This window comes from Manacus vitellinus, unplaced genomic scaffold, assembly GCF_001715985.3.
Source record: "Manacus vitellinus isolate BGI_N305 unplaced genomic scaffold, ASM171598v3 scaffold_4_pilon, whole genome shotgun sequence".
NCBI classification, from domain to species: domain Eukaryota; kingdom Metazoa; phylum Chordata; class Aves; order Passeriformes; family Pipridae; genus Manacus; species Manacus vitellinus.
The window spans coordinates 38,969,644-38,983,912 of NW_021940604.1; the positions used below are offsets into that span (position 1 = coordinate 38,969,644).

The following is a 14,269-nucleotide window of genomic DNA, read 5'->3' on the forward strand; positions in this document are numbered from 1 at the left end:
CAAAGCTGACTCTGCCATGTCTTGTCAAACTATCCCTGTCTTCACCTAGGAATTCTAAAATCCAGCTCCCAGAGGACTCTGGTACCTCCCCAGCCACCCCACAGTCTCCCCAGTCTTCAGAAAGGCTCTAAGCTCTCCAGCAGCAACACAGCAATGAAGAGGTAGGAAGATATTCTGGCCTGAGTCATCAAATACAGCTCATGCCCCCACGCAGTCTTACATAGCTACCAGGGAGGAGACAATTTATAGAAAAAGGTCTGATGAGATTCTCCTGGTAAATCTTATGTCCCTTCTCCACAGGAAACAAAATTCAGGGGACAAGGAGGAGAGCCTTAAGACCAAGAACTCACTTTCTTAGAGAAAACATTACAGGTAAGTCAACACCACAGGTAAGTCCCTGTCCTGATCAAGCACTACCTTAAAACTGTTTATTTGAAAAAACATAATAAAAAATCAAAAATCTCACTTTTATCTGATGACCTTTAGATTCCAAACACATAGAAAAGAGAATGCTTAGCTCTCCCCTCCTAGAGGAACTTTGCATCCTTTCTGTATGTATGTTTCAAAGAAATACAAACACAAAATCTATCACAGCTTGTGCAGGCAAGCTGTGAAACTTAACTGGTTTTGTCTCAGCTTCAGAGCAAAGAAAACAGACGAAAGCAGAACATAAAAAAATACATTATCTGGAATTTTCTAAAACAGAATTCGCTTGTGCATGTCATGTGTGGTATTCTATCTTTGATACCATAAATTACCAATAATGACCGAGTAAAATCCTGATACTATAATACCGCATAGAAATGGCACCAACATTTATTCTATCTGTTTAACAATGCATTACAGCCTATGTCATACCAGTTCCCTTTTAAAGAGGACTAAGCTCCTTTTTAAGAGAGAGAGAAAGAGAACACACAATCTTTTCTAATCTTAGATTTAGTATTTTATATCCAGTGGAAATCAAAAGCAAAACTAGAGAATCTGGACATGAAAATACAGCAAAGTGTTCACTTTCGTTGCCTTCTTTTAGCTGCTCATTTAACATTCTTCAAGTAATATTTTCCCTCTAAGTTGCCGTAGGAGCTTTGTACACTTCCATCCCTGACCTTTTTTTACCCGTCTTCTTCCCCTTTATGCTCAGAGACCCAGCACCTGCCAACAGAAATTCAGCCGCCATTTATCTCTGTGCTGATGACTCACAGGTTTGTCCCCCCACCTGAGAACTGCCTTCAATTCCAATTTTAGTTGTTTCTTGGACACTTTTTGCAGCTGAAACTTAGTGAGGCAAAAACAAAGTTCTTGACCTGACCAGCAAGGCTATTCCTAATGTCCAATTTCTGAGTGTGCATACTAGCAACAATCTGTTGCTAGACAATATTTTTCATTTAGTTTTCTCTAGGTGCTCATAGACTTTGGCAAGACTATGCAGAAGACCTGCCAACTTTTTCTGCATGTGATTAGAAATATGTCCCATCTATCCATACAGCCAAAACTCATCCAAGCTAATATCCTCTTTTATTTTAATTACTGTGAGGCTGAAAAAGCATAATTCACTGTATGTACTAGTCCAGCATGGTGCTGCAAAGAAACAGCCTGTTATTTTGATCATTTCAGCTCCCTCTGCATCCCCTGCAGAGAGAGCCTGGACTACTGCATCAAGCATAACTCCTCCTGTCCTTTGAAATCCTTTTGCAGCTGTGCAGCACATGGTATCACAGCGTTCTGGTTGAGACTAGAGCTTCCCAGCACTACAAATAAACCTTGCTTTTCCATAATTAAAAAGGTGAGGGGTAGAAAAGAACTGGTAATTGAATTTTGAATTGCATAATCATCATGTTGTAAAACAAGGAAGCAAACAAACAAACAAATCCCTTAAGTGGAAATATCTAAGAGACCTTATTAAATTCATTACCCAATTTTAAAAAGACAACAAGACCATCACTAGAAAAATACTTCAGAACAGACTGCTTTTTATCAGGATTTATTCATTTACTTTTTTTGAAGCTTCACAGGTATAAATAATTATGTGAAGTAAATAACCACATGTAAATATAGTTGAACAATGACCTAATTTCATGGGTTCAGGGCAAAAACTCAACTATTAAAGTCTTTACCATGCCTGTTTCTCTAAGCCCAAACTACTTCCCAACCAACCACAAGGTTTGATTCTAATAAAGCTAATGCAAGATATCTATGGCACTTAAATGGGCTATATAAACAATCAACTTAATCAGGCATTAAAATTCAATTTTTCATACTTTTTGCTTTAAATTTAGCACCAATATCTCATCCTCTATGCAGCACACTGATAAAAACAACACACTCACTACTTTGAGCTGACAACTTGATTATTCCCACTGAGCACAGAAGTCATTAAGATGTTGCATTTATTTCTTTTTTTCTCCCCTATTAATAGATCATACCCATGATACAATAATTCATCTTGAACATTTATTAGGCTTATTCCCTTCTATGCTAACATTGGGCTTTGTCTGTCTGACAAATGACATGTTATTTCTAAGCTTCCTCATTAAAAAATATAACATGAAAAGTTCTGTGAGTAGTACAGTTAAAAGCTCACTGTCTTATCAATGTGTCCTCCCCCCTCCACCACAACCCCTGCTGCAAAACAGACCCAATGTTTGCAGATTTCTGAATTTTTCCTCCCAGTACAGGCACTAACTTCAGTGTCTTCTCTCTTCAGCCAACAATTTACACTAAACAAAAACTGCATCATCTGTGAGATCCCTTCTCCTCTTTCACACTGGGCAGAACTGAGCAATGGTTTCAACAGTAATTTGCAAAGAAAATGGAAACGGAACATGAGCAAACCAAACTAAATGTTTTACTTGCCTTTTACAAAGACCTACCCTAAAAACAAAATCCACATTTTAAAAGTTATGATTAAAAGACAATGAAATAACTGGCACAAATGTGACTGCTTTTGAGTCAGAAACTGCTAAAATGGAGCACTTTGACGAAAAGCAGTAGCAGTTCAGGATATGTGCTACCACATTATGTCAGCCACTTTGTCCCACTTTGGTCCCATGCACTGGCTGAGTGAGAAAAATGAACCAAATACTACCACACACTCATACTAAGAACCAAGGAGAGTGGACAACGTAAATCAGCAGTAAAGCTGAGCTACCTCAAAAACAGTGAAGAAAATAACTACATCTAACTACAGCAAAAGTAATGTATCTAGAAATACATCTGCAAATGTAGAAATAAATCTGTAAATTAATTCCTTGTTTCACTTATCATCTTCCATGAGTGAACTCACAACCTGTCTTTTCCTAACAATCCACTCAAAGAGCAATAGAGGGGGAAAAGCAAAATGAAGTGCTTACTCTAAATAATCAAATAAAAGTCTTTTGGAACTTTATATAAAAAGCATATAAGGATCTTACAGTAAATTTAAAAAAACAAACAAATTGCAGGCTGTAGTATTTTCACTTAAAAAACCAAACTCCATAGCTTAATACATTCACCTTCTCATAATCTCAAAAATTTATGAAGGATTCACCAGGTAAGAATTAATAAAGTAGGAGAGGGAAGCTTACTAAACTAATTTGATTCTGCCCAACTGAATACGTTCTTCATAAAACATTAAGGGTCTGTCTAAGTGTACATAAAATATACTTCATTTTCCCATTTATACAAAGGAAGAAAGCTCCCTCTCTTTGAATCCCATGTCCTAAGCAATGTTATTAAATGAAAAATAATTTTACATGGGTGAATGAATGTGGCATTAAAATGCCTGCAATGCTATTAATGTCCTTACTCTGCCATATTTTATGAATCAAAAGAGTCTCCAAAAGAAAGTTGCAATTTCTGTCCCACCCCAAGCAAACCTACTGTCAAAAAAATAAAGCTTTATTTCAAGAGAAATGAAAAATAAATCTAACTGTATATGATCAGTAAATTATTTTTAATAGGTAATAATTCTGTATCCTTTGATACAGAATCCTTTGAATAAAAAAAAACCATTTTACAGAGTTGAGTCATTGTTCCGATACCTGCTGTTAGGTCATGCTTTGACAAGACAATAAATACAGTTTAGATTTGATGGGCTGATTTTGTATTGGAAGGCTTTATGCCAAATAGTTACTGTATTTCCTCCCACAGTAGGCATTAAGTCAGCACAAATGATATATTGCACACTCTTATTAACTTAAGAAATGTGATAGCCTGGCTGCCTGATCAAAGTTACATTAGGGGATAATCTGATAGTAAATCTGATCCAGGATCAGTGGTCACAAACCCACTTCCTTGGTAGTTCCTACAGTAATAGCATCTGTGGTGATAGGCTGGATGGGTCAACACAGAAAAACAGTGACTGCCAGGATTTTCTTACAAATGTAAGTTCTTTCAGAAATATGCAGGAATACTCTATCAAAAGCTATTTTATTTTTCAACACCTAATGTTAATAACCCACTAAAAAGTCAGCTGATTTGGGGCTGGCTACTACATCTTTAAAAATATAATCCTTGATATCATTTTTTTTCATGGAATCACAGTATCATTACAGTTAGAAAAGACCTCTAAGATCATCAAATCCAAACCCTTAACCAAACACAGTCATCTTCACCACTAAACCATGTCCTCAAGTGCCAATTCCACACATTTTTTTTAACAATTCCAGGGACTGTGATACCACCACTGCCCTAGGCAGCTTGTTCCAATGCCTGACCACATTTCAGTGAAGAAATTTTTCCTGTCTAAACATTACTTGGCACAATATGAGGCCATTTCCTCTCACACTGTCAGTTGTTACTACTTGGGAGAAGAAACCAACCCCCACCAGGCTACAAGCTCCTTTCAGGTAGTTGTAGAGAGTGACAGAGTCTCCCTTGAGTCTCCTATTCTCCAGGCTAAACAACCACAGCTCCCTCAGCTGCTCCTTAGTAAGACTTGGTCTCCAGACCCTTCACCAGCTTGTTGTGCTTCTCTGGTCACACTCCAGCACCTCAATGTCTTTCTTGTAGCGAGGGCCCAAAACTGAACCCAGTATTTATTTGAGATGTGGCTTCACCAGTGCCAAGTACAGAGGGATGATCACTGGCCTGGCCCCGCTGGCCACACTATTTCCAATTTCCTTGTAGCCTGGCTTCCAGTTTCCTACCACTTTAACAAAATTAATTGAGGTAAGCATTACAGCACATAAATCTGAGTTAAAAGTTTGATTCTTTGATTTTTCAATGCAAAAAACACCCCAAACCTAAAAATTCTAGAAATTCAAAACACTGGTTTTAGCTTCTTATATCTGTCCCGTCTTTATTCAATACTCATCATAGAAAAGTCACAGATTTTTATTTTGTTCTTTCTTTGTTGATGATTTTCTGACCATAAGTCTTCTAAGACCCTCTCTACAACTCTTCTGTTACACAAAACATGCATTAATTTTATAGTCAAATCCATATTGTTCTAGTATAAAGTGCAATTTAGTTATGGTTGAATGATACAACTGTAAAGTTGAAGGACAATTAGGCAGACTACCACTGCAAGCAATGACCTAATGATGTCATAGAAAAGTATTTCAGAATGTGCATTAAAGCTTTTCAAAAACATACTGTAGCAAACAAACACTGGTATGTCAATTTGGCCAAAGATTTTAAGCTCTCTCGATGCATGCTTATCTTAATACTGACCAGGTGAGGAAGAGCCATATATCTCTCTGCAACCCCAGGTAGCATCTCCAGCAACTTACGTGCTGCTCACTTCCAAATCTAAGAGCATTAAGTCGAAACATACCTAAACTTCAAAGTTCACATGGCTATTACTACAACAAGTCAAGCACAAGATTTTAATGCTCTATCCTCGATGTCCCCCACTCTCTTTTCTACTACTGAAGCCTGGAGCAAAACAGATCTGACCCAACAGCAAAAAATACCCCAACAACCAAACCAAACAAGTAACACGCACTCCCCCCTCCAAGAAAAAAACACAATAAAATTAAATCACTCCCTTCTTTCCTTTAGCTGTTTTAGAAGAGAAGAGAATAAACACAGTACATACAGTGCTTTTTTTATTGACAAATACTCAGGAAAAGAAGTTTCTGAAGAAACAAATGTCAAGTAAAGACAACACTGATCAAAGATAATTGTCATGGTAGCTTGAACAAACTGAGCAGAGTTCAGCATACAAGGAAGACTGGATGTCAGTAAGCACCACGAGAAAACAGCACATTACATATCACGAGCAGTAAAGTCTTTTAAGTTATTTCTCTCTGTTACCCTCGCAGACTTGCTCGCACGTATGCCACAAACAGCCATCTCTGCAATTGTACTGGCAGTCGTGGGGGGCAAAAAGCCCACCAGCACTAAAAAAAAAAACCTTTACAGCTATTTTGGAGGTTACTTCGTAAATTTTGTGAGGTTGTTGTTTTGGTTTTTTTAATAATTTTAACAGCAACATTCCACTGATTTAAATACAGCTCCACAAACAGCTGCACTGATCTACCTGAAAGAGTACACCTACAATAACAACTAACCCTGAAGAAGTGAGGAAGGGCAAAGCAAGAATTTAAGCCAACTTTGCCTGTGAAACTAAATGAAATCTTCCACACCAGCAACAGCTTCAGAAGTTTCTATCCCAGGTGCTCATTCACATCTTCATAGCAGCAGTATATCGCCCCCACAACACTGCCAACACAGTGCTTGTGGGACAGCATTTTAAAATTAATTAGTTACCGTTTTAGAATAATCTATTTTTGCAGGGCTTGATCAGATCACTTCCTTATCCGGTTTCAAAGCACAGCTCCACAAATAGCTGTGCCATCGCAGCGCGGGGAAGGGAAGCAAGCGGTAGCACAGCACAGCAGTTCCCTGGCCAGTTGTACCCTCACCCTGCCTGCCTCCATAAGCCACAGCCCTGGCACAGCAAAGCAAAGAGCGGCAAGGTGAGAGAAACTGCCCCTTCTCACAGCCATTCCCGAGTCAGTATTTTTATCCTCCATTCTTTCCTTTAATTCGCCCCAAATTTGAACAGTAATCCCCTCCCACCCCCCTTCCTCCATGGAAGGACACAACCCTAGAGCCCAAGCGACAGCCCAGTCTAACCTCTACCCTGTTCCATAGGGCATTTCCTGCTCCCTACTCACAGGCCTGGCTTCCCAGAGAGGAAACCTCTCACCTGGGAACCCTGCCTGGCAACCCAGACCATTTCTCTCATGAAGGAAGCACAGAAGGGTGGAAAGCAGAGCAGCTTTCAGCAGCTTCGTCCCAACAGGCCCAGATACACTCTCTGCCTGCAGTTACCAACTGACAGCTGGCATCGGGAGACAGGAACAATTTTTGCTGTAGAAGGGCTCTTCCGCTCCCTGTCACGGAGGAGAGAGACAGGGCCACCTTAGTTACCACAGCCTGCTCTACCTGAGCTCCACAGGCCGTAACCCTCCCTCATGGCACTGGCATTGCTCCCTTCTCACTACAGTGCCAGAATACCTTGCTTAAAGAGTCCCTATTAAAAGACAAATATACCAGCCTTACCAAATCCAAATTCAAGTTTTGCCTTTGTTTATTTTGCAGCTTGAAGGTTTCATGCCCCTCTCACCTTCTGCTCCCTGTGTAGCATTTCACTAACAGAACAACGCTGATGTGTGAGAAGCTGCTAAAAACACTGACACAAACCTAAAATGGCACAGCTCTGTTTCCAAAATAACATACTGGAAACAAAACAAATCTAATGATCTCCTTCAGTAACTTCAATGGGTAGATTTGAAGGGTTACATCAAAACAAATCAGCAAACTGATTTCTGAATTAGCTTGAACTATCACCAATGCTATTTAAACAATTTTTGACAATGTTTCACATGGAACAGTTTTTGTTCGCTCCTTTTCTCCTACCATTTACTTGTCATGTTTAGTCAGAAATTCATGTACTAACATTTTGTAACCATTAAATCCCTTATATGCTGCTTTAATATTTGCTACAAGTAGAATAAGCAAAACCACGTATTAAATACAGTATAACACATCCAGGGGAAAAAGGCCCACCAACCAGGAACCAAAGTCATCAGAGGCTTTCCCCCCCCCGCCGACAGCATGGCTGATTGGTTTTCAAACAGCTTATTGTTCCTTCCTGTCCTATCTGAGAAGGACAAACTGACAGCTCACCATACTGACTCGCCATGAAAATTCATCTTTTTAGCTAAACACCAACAGCTTTTACACGTTTGAATCAAAAGGCAGGTAACACATCTGTTTGAGCTTCTAGTCACCAATCCAAATTCAGCCCAAACATCTGTAGCATTAGCTGGCATTCAATCCAATTTCAGAGACATACAATGCACTTTCCATAGAAGAGGCTGTCTCTTAAGAATATGCAAAGTAAGATTAACAGCAGGTAAAACCCTATGGCTCAGAGCTTCTGCCTCAGCAACAGCTTTCGTTAGAAAGGGCTTTCATTACAAAAAGAAGTCCAGCACAATAGAATGGCTGCAAACTTGGAGATCTAAGTCTTGACTTCCACTCTAAGGTCTAGTATTGACCTCATCCTTACAAGGTTTTTTCCTCTAAGCTATTTTACACGTAAAGCAGTGAAACATATGTTTTCTACTATGCCTCACTGTCTCAGTACTTCAAATATCCTCAGTACCTTCACACAATTCGGTCTGATTATTTCATCAAGGTGAGGGACTGAAGGTCAGAGGTGCATGAAATCATAGGCCCCCAGAATTAACTGATAGCTGGTATAACCCCAAAAATTCAGAAAATCTTTTAAAAATATATATGTGCATTTACAGAAAGCTAGATGGGCCACATATAAATAGGCAGGCAAGCAATTTTAATTTAGTTTAAAAGCACTAGATACACAAATACTACTACCTCTACTACTAAAACCCAGCAGCATTAATTACACGGTTTTTTACATGGAAATACACAATCATTATGCAGAAAAATCAGCAAGTGATAACTGAACTGACAGCCTAGGAAGAAAGTACAGCTTCTTCAGCAGAAGCGCAGATACTACTACATTTCTGTTGTAAATTTCAATAGAAAGAAGACAAAAGATATACTGCAAGCCATTCTGATATGAAAATTTAAAGGGAAACCTCATTTATTTAGAAAATCACCTAAAGCATAAAGAGAATTCAGTTTATTTTATAGCTAGAAAGCCCTACAAGCTTATCTCTCTTGACATCCTTTATGCAACAGGTAATGAGTGCTTTATGGCATGATCAGTAACAGGGATTAATTCATGAGGTCACAGCACGTGAACAAGGTTGTGATTATAGTGGGCAGACTTACATCTGGAAAACAAACAAGTTTATTATTTCAGATATCAGAAGTCAAGTGTAAGGCTTCCTGCACAACTAACTGACGAATGCTGTAGATTTCTTCTTAATTCTAAGAATTTGAGGGTGTGCTGTGCACAGGTTTGTGATTTATTTTATAAATGAGATTCAAAAAACCATATTCATACATACATATGTATAAATATTTATAATTACATAGTACTAGAGGTAACAATTTTTTAACTTTTCATTTGAAAATTAAAAATAGCAAAATATGAATGTATTGCTTTTTTCTGAGACAAGACATGCAATTCAGAAATGTGGACATGTTTTATTTATTTTTAGTAAGAAATATTGGTGAGATTTTGTATCTTGTTTCCAACAAAACTGTTCGCACAATATAAAGCTCAAGATTTTTTGCAATGATAATGTTCCCAATTCCAAAATATCTACAGAAAATCCACTCAGAGAAAAATAGTACTGAAACCATTTAGCAAAAAATAGAATTGATGTCATTTCAATTTGCTTTAGCGTTTTCAACTTATGTTCTTCTTGTAAGTTGAGCTCTGCGAGGTTTGATTCTGTTCCTTATTTCTCTGCCTCTTCTTTCCAAGAATAGTGCTGTCCTGCTTGAAGTAAACACAATTTGCTCACCTGACTTCTTCCTGACCTCAAACCATGGCAAACTTATTTCCTCCCTTTCAGGTTTTTTTTTCATGTATACTCTTTGTTGTATATTCTTGTTACCACAAAGGTTCCATGAATTGTTCTTCAAGGAAGACAATTTGTACAACAGACTTCTACAAATATCAGCAATACTACATTACCAACATACCAACCACCTTTGCTAGAAATGAATGCATAAATACTTTTAACCGCTATGTTAATACTTCTGCAGTGACTGAATTGTCTATACACAATACTTAATGAGATGTATCCCATGAATGAATGTGTTCAAAAGGTGCTTAGTAAAATGCTAGAGAAGGCCAAAATCAGCAGATGCATAATGAACATAAAATCACGTGTCTTGCCACAGAGAAAACACGTGGTGCATTAACGTCAACAGAACGTAAGGATACTCTGTTTTGCCTAGCTGTGGCAGAAAAATATGGAAGTAGCATTTATTCAGAAGCATAGTCTGATTATAGCAAGCTCACAAGCAACCAAAAAAATCGCATTTTTCAAACTTTTTCATTAGGAGGGAAAACAAAGGCAAGATTAAATAATTCATAATTCGAGAAACTCTAAGTTCTGCTCATAGTTAACCAAAAGCATTTATGTGCTGTTACTTGACCCAGGAATACTTATTTTGTCTACAAGCTCTCTGAGCCAATGGCCTGTCAGAAGTACCTGATATACAACAGCAGGCTGGCAATACAAATATCCATCAGGAACAACTGCTGGTCAACACACAGGTGCTACTCATCTTCCTGTTATGAAAGCAATTAAAGCTGTAGTGAGACTATATTTTTCATACAGAGGAAAAGGGGACACACAAAGTATAGGATGAAACATTCAGCAAGCAAGCATGAGAAGTACTGGCCTTTATCAATAACAACTTCTAACACTGAAACAAGGTCAACAGTAACAAAAATTCACAACCGTTGATTATAATTCTCACACTGAGATCCATCTTTGGTACAGGCTGAACTTTTCATAGATGTTCAGGACAGCACCCAAGCCAGGAAAGAGACACCAGTACTCTTAGCATCACATTAATAAATATTTAGGTATCTGCCTCCTAGGTTGGTATAGATAGCTAGGTTCTCTTCAAAGGAAAAAAATGTACAAGAGTCAGAGTTCAGACAGGACTCCCATATCTTCACCTACAGTAGTTCAAAACCTTACCATTCACAATAATCTGCCTCACCCCTCTGCGAGGGTTTACTTTCCTGTGCACCTTCCCAGCTAGACTGTGGCATTCATATTTCAACCTAATCACTTCCAGCAAGAGAAGCTCACACCAAACCACCAGATTGTAAGCCAGTGAGCATGAGATACTGATAGAAACATCCTGTCAGAGAGTGTTTATGTCTGAAAACCACAACCAAGTCCACCAGAACGTGACAGAGTCTTTCTCAGCACAGAACTGATTAGCGAGGTCAACAGGGAATGCTAGAGAGAGCAATGGATCTCAGTTTTCATGTCTCTCCCTGCTTGGGAACTGTATTCACTAATTCTTCTATGTGAGAAGAAAATGACAGAGACAATCCTGGAACTGAGCTCTGAAATCCAGGTACTTCCAAGTGAAATGTTAAAACCACAAAACTGGAATGTCGGGTAATACCGTCATATCCATCAGCAGGGCTTCAGAAGAGACGCAAGGGGTCTTCTGAAATCTGAACTGAGCCCAAGGTGTTATTTTTGCAGTTTTGCTGAACTCAAAACAGAAGTAAATTCTATTGCAATGGTATTAAATTGAATCAACAAATGTGCTGGGTTGTCTGGCACATTTTCAAAACCACAGTTTTGAAGACAGATTTCGGCTGCTGTGTGCAGCTGATTACTATATTACTGATTCATGCCAAACCTTACCCAGGCCAGTAGTACTGACCATAATCTGAACTGAAGATAACAAATCAATTTTATTAATACAGTGTTAATTTAAGAACAAAAATAGTATTTTCACATATTATACCAGTCAACTCTTACCAGCTTTGTAGGATCATATTTCACATAAGGAACCCAAACCCCTCCAAATAATGAGTTTGAATTCATATTCTCTGACTTTTATTGGTTACCAAAGCAAAGCTGAAGATTGGACTTATGCTACCTACAGGAAAAATGAGAGGTGGGAAAAGGGAAGCAAATTGGTCCATCCAAGGAAAATGCAGACTAAGATTTATAGCTGTGCTCTGACATACCAAATGCAGGTATTCAGACTGTGGCTACTGGCACAGTCATATGGAAGAAACAGAGCAAGATGACAATTCTGTGCTTCATTCATTTAAAGTATTTGCAAAGATACAGCCAGAGCCTAGATTATTGTTCACTTCCTACAAAACAGTGTTTTCAGTTCTAATGTTGAATGAAATAATAAAAACTATGCTGAAATATCTAATTTGCTCCTCCATAAATCCAAAACTTTTTCATTGTAAAAAAGCTGTAATGTTCCAGCAAAGCAGAGCTTTACTGAACCAGGTTGTGGCTGTGCCATTTATCCCTTAGCAGGGGCCCAGTAGTTTTATCTTCACAATCAAAATGCTAAGTAGGAACTACTTAATGGATGAAAATGTAATACATTCCCTTCCAGAGTAATAGATGCAGTAGCATTCACTACTTGTTATTGGTCCAGCAAACTAAAAAGTGGTGCATATGGATTTTAGCTCAGGCTTTGCCTATGTGTAAGACAACATTAAGCTAACAGAATTAATTGCTTAAAAAACAAAGCAAATCCTAGTAACACAAAATAGACATTTATGCCCATTTACATGATAAATGTAAGATCTCAAACAGTAGCTTGTTACCTTTCAGTCAGCAAAATCCACTGCAAGCAGGAGAAAGGGGAAGTGGGCTTAAACAATTCAGCAAATACCTCTTCAGTTATAACATCAACATGACTGTAAATCCCTCAATTACAATTTTTTAAGATCTGTTATGCTATGCAGCTGCTCTTCCAAGTGATATGTTTAACACATAATCATCAAATAAACCTTTCAAATAAGTTCTGCTGGAAATTTTGCTTAAAATAATACAAGAAGGAAAGAGTATTTCCACCAGAGCGGTTACTGATCACGCAAATCCTGCTGTTAGCACTCTGGTCGTTAACTAAGCCCTGCCGAGATCCCACGGGCGGTAACAGGGGTTACGAGCATCTGCTGAAGGCAGGGCCCGGCTGGACCGCAGCGCCCTGCCCGCACCGTGCCCCGCACCGCCGCGCTTCGCAGGACACGGGCCGTGCCGCTCGCGACCGGTGCGGGGCGAGAGCCGCCAGTGCCGCCCTTGGCGCACCAGGAAATAGTTATTCCTAACAGTTACTCCTAACGCTCGGTCAGCAACTTTCCACACCGCACGCAAAAAGCGATATTAAAAACCAACCAACCAACCATATATATATATATATATATATATATATATATATATAATATATACATATATATATAACGCCCCCCACCTCCGTTTCAAACGCTGTGAGGATCCAGTATTTCTCAGGAAGGGAAGGAGGGGAAAGGCAGCACCGCCTCCGGCTGTCCCAGTACCGCGCCCGGCACTCGGGCACTTCGCGGCGGGGACGAGCTGGACATTTTTTCTGACCTATTTTCGGCGTCGCCTCGGAGCGATAAAAATCAAAGAGCGGTGGCGAAACGCTGCCCAGGCAGGAACTTCCCCAGCCACGAGCCGCTCGCGGGGCAACAAGCAGCCCCGGCGAGGGCTCGGGGGGACCGGTCCCTCTGTCCCGCGCGGTTGGAGGGGGCCGCAGCCCGCTGTGGGCCGACGACCACTCGTAGCCGGCTGGGGGAGGCCCTCCCGAGGTTTTCTGCCAGGTGCGGGGAGAGGGGGGGTCCAGCCCGACACAAGAACAAGTGCCGCGGCCGCCATGCCGGCGAGCATGCCGCCTGGTTCCAAGTCCTGCGGTAGGGGTCGGGACATAGCGGTCATTGCCCGCTCTGCCCCACGCCCCGCCCCCCCTCGCCGCTCCCCCGCAACCGACCTGGGACACAAAGGACCGGCCCGCCGATCGCCGCGCTCCCACGCGGAGTCAGGCCGCGGCAGGCACCGGAATGGTCGTAGCGCCAGGCATCCGATGCCAGCGCCGTCGCTGCTCGGCCGAGCGGGCGGCCCGAAGCCTCCGCGCGCCTGCGCGCTTGGGCCGGGGAGGGGAGAGGAAAAAAAACAAAAAAAAGGAAAAAAGAAAAAAAAAGGGAAAAAGGGGGAGGGGGGGGGGCCCCCCCCCCCCTGGGAGCCGGGCCACCGCTTTCCTGCGCTCCGGGCGCCGAGGGGCGGCCGGGTGGGTGGAAGCCGCCGCCGGGGGCCGCGCTCGCCGCTAAAGCAGAGGCCGGCGGCCAAACGGCCGCATCCTGGCATCCTCG

The 14,269-nt window shown here is 40.7% G+C and overlaps 1 protein-coding gene across 5 annotated transcripts in view; it reads right to left on the minus strand.

Moving 5' to 3' along the window:
• FAM135A (family with sequence similarity 135 member A) overlaps positions 1 to 13,940 on the minus strand; it is an 82,195-nt gene extending 68,255 nt beyond the window's left edge. For 3 of the 5 annotated variants that reach the window (XR_003916130.1, XM_029962878.1, XM_029962877.1), the window contains exon 1: positions 13,891 to 13,940. The gene's annotated coding sequence lies outside the window, so the exon portion shown is untranslated. Of the gene's footprint in view, positions 1 to 7,491; positions 7,511 to 10,589; positions 10,609 to 13,890 lie in introns of those variants that run through there. The other 2 variants (XM_018077948.3, XM_018077949.3) reach the window with 2 other exon arrangements.
• Between the last annotated feature and the right edge of the window lie 329 nt (positions 13,941 to 14,269).